This window comes from Lepisosteus oculatus, chromosome 22, assembly GCF_040954835.1.
Source record: "Lepisosteus oculatus isolate fLepOcu1 chromosome 22, fLepOcu1.hap2, whole genome shotgun sequence".
In the NCBI taxonomy this organism is placed as follows: Eukaryota; Metazoa; Chordata; class Actinopteri; order Semionotiformes; family Lepisosteidae; genus Lepisosteus; species Lepisosteus oculatus.
The window spans coordinates 12,282,644-12,292,082 of NC_090717.1; the positions used below are offsets into that span (position 1 = coordinate 12,282,644).

Sequence of the window (9,439 nt, forward strand, 5' to 3'; positions counted from 1 at the left end):
TTATTTAGTTTTCTCTGCTTTTTTAATAACCACAGAAAATTTGCATTTTAAAGTACACTCAGGTGCAGAAGTCAAATTGTTATCACAGGGCGTGGGTGTATCCTACCATGGCAAAGCTCAGTCTGAAGACTACTCTATATACATTTTTGTATTTGGTAGGCACACATTAAACAAGACTGTGTCCTCTTGACTGCCATAGTATTTACCCTACACATATTTCAGATTTTTATGACTTATTTAATTTATTTGAAGTAAAGTTTCATAGACCCTGAATTAGTATGAGGACTCATAATTAGCTGAATTTGATTTAAGAATCTAAGAGCAGTTACAAATGAGAGGAGTCTATTTGGCACATCTAGTTCATTTAGTAACAATAATATATTAAAGGACCTTATCCAGCCATTCCTTGAAAGAAGCCAGGGTATTGGCTTGAGCAATAACAATGGGTAGTTTGTTCCATAGTCCCACAACCCTTTTCATGCCTCCTGTTTATGGTTTTAACTCAAACTAAAGTCCTCCAAGGGTAAGATAAGTTACAATATACAGTAAACTACAACAAAACTAAAGAAAATAATGAAGTACGACAGCTAACTAAATATCCAAATTTCTTTAACTCAATATTTGGTGGAAGCATCTTTGGCAGCGAATATGTCTATTTTGTTAAGTACCAATTTTGCACGCCGGCTTGGTCAAGCATTCTCAGGTTGCTTGGGGATCCTTTATGGACAGCAGTTTTTAAGTCTTTCCACAGATGCTCATTAGGATTTAAGGATTCGCTTTCTTATTTTTATGCCACTCCAGTGTAGCTTTGCTCCATCTATGTTCCCAGCAGTTTGGGGAAGGTTTCCAGTCCTTGCTGATGAGAAGCAGAACTATAACATATTGTTGCCAACATCACCTGAAAAGCTTCCACTTTTTTTCATATCGGACCACAAAACCTTTGTTACATTTGCAGTATCATTTAAATGCTTTATTGTAAGGACCCTGCTGAATATGAGAAGGATTTTCAAATCCAATCTCATGCCCATATAGGTCACCTTTGTGGAAAGACTGGGATATTGTCGACTGACTCACATTTCTCCCATCGGCCATTGAACACTCTGTTTCAACTGAACACTCCTCTTTCACTGGCGCAGCTGACATCATGTTTCCTCCTTGCCCACCTGCTCAGTTTGGAGAAAGAACCTGATCTAATCACTAGCTGGGTGCTTCTCACTTAATAATTATCAACTTCACCATGATGAAAGGGATATTAGTGTATCCCTAAGTTATATGGAAGCTTCTTGACCTTCTGGGTAGAATCTTTGGTTGAAATTCACTAATTATCTGGGGTGCCTAACAGATATGTATTTATTCTGAGTAGCACTCAGTAGCACTATTATTGCACACAGATAAAGGCCAGTCATCTATGTTCCTTAAGGTACTTTTGTGCCACTAAATTAACATACGTTTGGCACATCAAAGTCTTTGGATACTAAATAATTGATGACTTTTCCATTTTTCTTTCATACTTTTTGGTTCTTTCATTTTATTTCCTGCTTTGAATATGTGGATTACATTGTGTACAGTAAATAACAATTATTAATTGCTAATTTCAAGGTGTCATAACTACACGTTTTACAGCAACATGATATACAAAATCTGAAATAGTCTGATTACTTTTGCTAGCCACTGTACTTGGCTATTACTTGGTTTGTTACTTGTCTGAGACAAGTAGGGAATCTGCCCTCCCCAACTGTGACCTCTCCACACCAGTTTGTTCATGGAATTTGTGAAAGCTCCCCTTGGGCATAATCACTAGAAAAAAACACAGGAAAATTGACTTTAAAGATAACAATCATTGCCATAGAGCAATTGTCGATGTAGTATAATTTGGATTGTTTTGCATGGCATAAAATAGATTTATGAAATGTAATCCCAAGTGCTAATACTTTCATGACTTGTCTGGTTCAGTTTAAGCACTAGCAGACAGAAAAAATAGAGACTGAGTATGCATATAATAAGGGCAATCAGCTACAGTATAATGAAAATAAATACACTACTATTGTTATGTTTGCAGCACCTATTTTTAATAAAGTTCACATTTATTGTTTATTTAAATTTAAAGTGTATTTCTAATATTATCTGCATTGCTGTTGTTCACTATTACTTTTTGGGTTGTATTTCTGTTTTGTCAGTCTAATTCAGGAGTAGTCAACCTGAACATCAGGTTCTTTTACATATGAAGTCTTTACTCTAGTTATTTCTAAAGTACAGAAATGATCTTTAGCATCTGGGCCAACTAAGAAATAAATGATCCATTCTCTAATTAATTTATTGGAAGATTTAAATTCCTGCAGTGCTGTGGAATTGTAATGCATGAGCTTCTACCAACTTTATGAACAACTTTATTTTTATTTATTTACAGACCTAACAATTGAGTAATGTGGTCATGTGTTTATTTTTTATATTTATTGGTACTGTTATTGTTTTCCCTGAAGGTCAGCTATGAAAGGGGAAACAACAAAAAGGCTATTTTCACTGTTGTCTGAGTTTATCAAGGCCTACCCAGAAACGATCAATTCACTTTCATCATCTTGGCTAAGGTGCAAAGCCAAGGCATGAAAATGGCTAGAAAGAGTTTTTTTTTCAAAGGGGGGAGAGGGGTGGTAATCAGATGCGGTATTGATTAGGACAAAATAGACTTTATACATCATTCATGGTCTCTATCAATCTCTCCCAGCAAGTTTCCCAAAGCTGTTAGTTTTGGAGGTTAAATTACAAAAAAAAAAAACATAGCAGAGCAATACTTAGTGAAAGCAGATTCTTTTGGTACTTTTACATCTTTTACAAGCTTGTCCAGCACAGTGACTGTAGAAATAACTGGAGGAACTGATCATGTTTCTTTGTGAAACATTTTGAGACTTTGTGTAGAGCTAAGTTAATTTGTTTCATGCACCTAAGTAAGTGACAGTCGAATGCCAGAATTACTGATCAATTAATTGTTTGATTTGTTTGATGCTACAACTTCTCAATTTATGTCTAAATTAACAGCATACTGATATATGAAATTCTCATACAATGCATAAAATAGAGCACAATAACAAAGTCACTCTGCAAAATCTCTTTTAAAAGGAATAACTAACTGCAGCTGCATGTTTTCAGCTGCATGAACACACAGATCAGGTTGTTGATTCAGGGGTTAAAGAATTCAGGGCTTTGTGTGGGAATCATTTCATTAATTCAACAGTTGCTCTTTATCCTTTTGTTTCAAATACATTGCATGAATTACCCAGATAGAAACTTGAGAGGCTGTTAAGAATAAAAAGAGAAAAAAAAACAGGAAACATGAACATGACACAGGAAAATGCATTGAATGCTGGGAATTATTTGTTTGCCACATTTCCTGTATGGCAATTACAATGGTGCAACCATGTCTTGGAACCCAGACAACACAATAGCCTGGAGCAGATACTTGGTGATAATAGCTTTCTCACACAGAAATGCTGGGTAAGAAAAACTTGCTTTGCTGTTGAAATTCTCTCTTCGCTGTTGAATTTTTCAGAAAGCTGCTCTTCTGATGCTTACATGAAATGAGTAGAACTAAAATGCAGTAAATGCTTGTGTGTGCATTTTTTTTCTATATGGCATTTGAGGCCAGTCATTTAATCAGGGAGAGGAATACCTCTTACTGTAAGAATTGGAACTGTCCACATCTTCACAGTGCACTTTACAGGAGTACTTTATGGTGTGCTGTGAAATATTGAAGCAGTCAGCATGGTACGAGGAAAGCTAGGCCAAGGCCTGGGCTGAAATGAAACTCTAGACAGTAAACACAATTCATGTCACTTCTCATAGCAAATAAGGAATACTCCGCAATATATATTCAGACTGATCTTTAAAAAAAAAAAGCTAAAAAAAAGTATTTCAGCTACCTTATATATTTTTGTACCCACCTCCAAGTAGACAGCCAGTTAACTCACTGGCAAACCCGCGATGAATTCGCAGTCCTTAAAAAGCTTTTCAGCATTGAACCAATAGGCAATGCTTAGTTTATTCTAGACTAATTTAGATTGGCATCAGCTGTGGCAGTGAAGTTATGTGTTACTTATTATGTAATAAATAATAACCACTTAGCTTTTCTTGGATCAATCAACTACTAACTAATAAAACAGGCCAGATGGGCTGAATGTCCTCTTCTTGTCTTGAACTTTTCTTATGTTCCTATGATGCCTGCTCAATCTACTGCACATGTTTGGGGTGTCACAGTTCTCACACACACAAGACAGTTTTGTTATATAGAGCAACTGTCTCACAAATGTAAGCATTCCTCCATTTAACATAGAATAGAAAGAGATCAAAAAGCCACATCTTCTGAACAGTACATAGTTCTACAATCAGAAGCTTAAATTCACACCTACAGGAGCATTAGAAGCTCAGTTTACAGAGATTGGTGTCACGCCCTCAGTAGCCAGAGGGCGCTCCTTCTCTGTCCTGTCTCTCATTTCCGGCTCTTTGCTGTCCTTCCGGTGTTTCTCTCTCTGGGACTATATATTTCCGGGTCTTTCAGTCTGCCTTTGCTCAGCATTGACGTTCGGATGTCCTGAGACCCGCCTAGCACCAGGTTGCCCCACGTCCGCTACCTGAGGGCATAGGTTTCTATACGGCATTCCCTGAACAGCTGAGCCTGGGCTAACTCTCGCTGCTCTGCATAGGGTCTTTTCGCTCTCCTGTCATTCTACGGTTCGTCCTTTCCGACATCTGTGACAATTGTGTGATTGTTGATGGGTCACTGTTGTCACCCTACAGGACTACAGCTATTCAAAGTCACCTGTGTAATGCACACCGAAAAAGACCAAACCTGACACCTGAAAAGCTCCACAGCTGAAATGTTGTGTTTCTTTCCTTTTCTTTCCAGCAGGGAACAAACTTTTACTTATTTCTAAAAAAAAGTCCACAGTCCACTCCCACTGAGATAAGCATAATTTTAATTTCAGTAGTTCTGTTAGATCCTAATGAATGAAATAGGGCTGAAATGTGCAGAAGATACTGTATTTGACCTGACTCACCTACAGTAGCTGAGGCCATGGCTGCCCAACCTTCTCCCACACAATTGTGAGGGGTGAGCTAGACAGAGTGGGGAGTGTGCACAATTAGGATTTACCCTTCCTCCCGGACTCCTCTGTAATAAACTCTATATAATGGATATAATAATGTTTAGGTCCATTTTAATATGTTTGTTGCGCCACAGAAATTTGTAACTGGACCTTCTCATCAGGCTTCTTGGAAATATGTTCAATAAACAATTAATTTGAGGCCAGTGGACACTACTGTACAAATGAACAGGAGTATTTTGTGATGGAGATTTGATTAATCTGATTTTTGTTGTGGGTATTGTTTGTAACTTGTGTAGCTTGTGTATTTCAATCAGGTACACTTTAACAGATCCTTTTCAAAGACACATTGATACTGTATATAATGGCCTATACAGAAAATCACCTTTTGGGAATTTATGCCTTGCTCGTATACAGTTAACTTCAACACACATTCTATGCAAAGTGTAAGAAGCAAGCAGACATGATGCTGAATGCACGAACAATGTTGTCTGATTCGATGCTATGGCTTTCAATGCTACAGATCTTACAGCTTGTCTGATGTAATGTGGGTAGATGATATTTAGAATTCCTTGATTTCTCTTCCTTGAAAATTAAAACTCAATCTTTTAGGAACTGCAATTAATTAAAAATCTATTCAGTGGTTTAGAGTAAGTACAATGATTGTGCATTGCCAATATTTCAAGTTCATGCAAATTGATAGCCTCAAGGGTAGTAATACATTCATTTAATATACTGCACATTACCACCATATGAAATCTAAAATGGAACCAGGGGCTAAAACACTGAGTTTTGCATTAAATATCTTGTCAAAGCCAATGTGGGAAAGCAATGAGTGTGGAGGATTCTTTTTAAATCTTTGTTCGTAGGGTATGGTACTTCCTTTCAGAAGGCGCACTCTTTGGAGATAACACAGTGAAATTGAATTTTTATACATGGGTACGTAAATGAGACTTTGTGGGGATGTGTGTTATACTAGTGTAAAGGAACCTACCCACTAAATTCTTCCTCTTTCCCTCCAGGGTCTTTTGTTTCTAAAAAGCACACAGAAGCACCGCCTTTTCACAGTGTTTACCAGTTTTTGTCTGCTGTTCTGGTTAACCACAATGTAGCACTGAAGTACAGAAAAATTGGGAGAAGGATGTTTAGTAGCAGATTATAGCTGTTACTAATTAGGGGTTAAAAACAAGTCGTTAAAGCAATTCGGACTGTTTGTATGTTCCCAGTTCACTCCCTGTGATACCATTTTTTATGGATGGTTCAAATTGTTCTGAGCCAGATTTAAAATAACAAAAGACAACTACTGTTGTTGCTGTTGGAATGACTTATATTCCATGTTCACTTTCCATTAACAGTTTTGTTCTTCATTTTTGCTTTGTGCTTTGCAGGTAGACTATTAGAAGCTAAAAAAAGAAAGAAATGCTTTGTGAATACAAAAATGAATGAAGACATGCCATATTAAAAAAACAAGAAAACTGGACAACATTTTAATTGATTTTAATTGCTATTTATAGCACAAGTATCTGGGCTGTAAGTATCTGCAATGGCTTCTAGCTGCTGCATTTGTTTTCAAAAAGCAATAAAAACAATTTAATTGTTAAATCCTACCCCATTAAAAATACAATTGCTGTACATTACCTAACTAACCACAGCCAACTTACATTTGAATTAATTGAGTCTACGTAAATATGAAAAACAGAATTAACTAATGTTGAACAACAACAAGCCCTGTTTAGTAAAATGGCATTTTTCAGGTAAAATACAGCACATGCTAATAAAATAACTTGAATTGATCTTCCAAAATTTTATTTTCTGATATAATAGCAACTAATGTTAACTATATTTGGTTTGTTTTTTCAGCTTGATTCTTTTTAATACAAGCGTCATGTGCAGCAGTTTCTTCTAGAATCCATCTGTGTTCTTTCTAAGTGCTCTATCCAGTGCAGGGTCATAGGGGAGCTGAAGCCTATCCCAACAAAAAGGCAGGATAAGCCCTGGACAATATGCCAGTCCATTGCAGGGTAAGCACAGACTTGGCAACACACTTTTCCCAATTTTCCCAAAAACCAACTAACACCTCAGACTGTGGGAGGAAACTGGGACCGGGAGAGCATACAAACTCCACAAAGACCACACCCAAAGAAATTTAACCCAGTGTCCTAGAGCTGAGAGGCCGCAATGCTAACCACTGGGCTATGGGATGCCTCTTGAAGAATCACTTTTGACTAAGATAGTAAGGCAGTCTGTCCCCGTCACTCAAAAGACTATATTTAAATGATATCAATTGTATCTTAAATTGTTTTTTTTAACATTGTAACTGAAATATTTCAGTACCTTTCAGGATTTGAAAGGAAAAGCTTTAACATGTCCGTGGAAGTCCACCTAATTAAAGACAGGAATTAACCTTGTTGCCCTTTTTAAACTGATTGCAATTAATGCACCTCCTGCCCTATAAAATGTACTGGTTTCCATTTAATCTTCCAGAAGAATTCCATGGTTAAAGTGTTAATATTTTAGTACTCATCTTCTATGAAACTAGTTCAAATCTAAAAAACACAGTTACCACTTTCTTGGAAGCGTGTCTGGGGTCATAATATTCTGTGAAGTTGTGGCCACACAACATCTTTTCAAATGGGAATACATACTGGCTTGCAATTGTGGACTAATACTTTCTACTTTTTTCCTTGCTGAAGGTCAACAACACAATTTCTAAAAGCCCCATTCTTTTCAAATTACATGTGTGGAACAGTTACCAGTACAAAGAGAGAAATAAAAAATTGTTCTCTGAGTATTTGTGGTTACAGTGGCTTGATTTCATGTGCACAAATAATCTCTTTCTTCTATATAAAATATATACAAGATGCATGTCATGGGTAAACCTGTAGTTAACTACAGTATGTGGGTTATTTCAAATAATATAATAAATTATAGTGACATCTACTGTATATACGAAAATGACCAAAGGAAAAGAAAAACATGCTTTTCCAATGTACAGTATATGTGCAATACTCAGTAAACAAGTGTACAGCTCTATGGCATATAAATTTAACATTCACTATTATTGCAATTATATAATATATATAATTATATATATTTATATTAAATGTGTACAGTCTATTAACATTCTCAATCTTTTTCATCATGTTTAGGCATTTTAAACATTTAGTTATGGTTCATACTTACATAACTTATGTTCTTCCATCTCTAGCTGAAGCAGCTTTTCTGTTGCACCCAGCTTAAATTTTGACTAGACTAAAACTGTACACATAAACCTGTTACTTTCTTTGATATTTTTATTTTTAATAGTTAAAACGTGAACACAATTTCATTAACACGAAACCTACACAGAACTAAAAAATATGGCCTACTTTTATTGGAACTGAAATTGTCTACATTCAGATTTTCCAGTGAGCTGGAATATAGAATATGGACTGTGGCCTTTTTCTGAGATTTCTGGAGATTTTCCTGACACTCAGATCTGTGTTTGAGGCTGTATGAGCTGAGCTTTGTGTACCACACCAGTTCAGCCAGGGGAAATTGGAAAAGGTTAGCCTCACCTGGCTTCAAATTGTTTCATTAAATACGAAGAGCTGGGGTGCCTTCCAGGGATTTCGTTTCTTGTTTGTCATCTCCCCCCGCCCCCTTTTAAATGACACTAAATGGAGAATACAAACAGATGATGCCATGGCCTTTCCCAGATGGACATAATGGCTATGCTGTTGATTTTTTTTTTTCTTGGAGTATTCCCATAAGTGAAATGGCAATCGTCCCCATAATGGGGTTATTCTTCTGTCCAGAACCCAGAACGGTGGGAAAAAAAAAGGTTGGAATCAGCTCTCTCCCTGTCTCTCTCATGGTCACAATAGATTGTCCTTTTTTCTCCCCCCTCATTCATATATATTGTATTATAAACTGGTGGTGGTTGCCATGGTAATCGGGAGTCAGCAGATCTCATTACTGGGCCCAGCCACATTATTTTCTCTAAGGAATTACTTCTTTTCATTATTTTTTCTCCAAAGGTCAGATGTCCTCCGAGGCGGGGCGAGAGAAATCTGCAAAAGGTGAAGTCTATTCATGGTTGAATTCCCCTGGCGCGTTTTCACAATAATTTTGTTCTTTTCTTTAATGAAATAAAAGAGAAAAAAAAAACTTCTAGTCACCTTCTTTTTCTTTCTTTCTTTCTTGCCATATATGAAAAACTCCCAGAATCCCGTGGCCCTTCATAGGACACTGACATTTTGGATCTTGCTGGATCCAGTTCTTGCTTCTCTCTTTATTGTTGTTGTTGATTGACACTGACCTCACCAGGGACGGACTTCATTGCCATCGATTTAATCTGCATTTTC

General features: G+C 36.7%; 1 long non-coding RNA gene across 1 annotated transcript; it reads left to right on the forward strand.

Annotated features, from left to right (window-relative positions):
• Positions 1-3,406: 3,406 nt before the first annotated feature.
• Positions 3,407-9,182, forward strand: LOC107079769 (uncharacterized). Its single transcript, XR_001480680.2, has 4 exons — positions 3,407-3,489; positions 6,482-6,623; positions 6,954-7,114; positions 9,113-9,182. It is a non-coding gene; the product is annotated as an uncharacterized lncRNA (long non-coding RNA).
• The last annotated feature ends 257 nt before the right edge of the window (positions 9,183-9,439 follow it).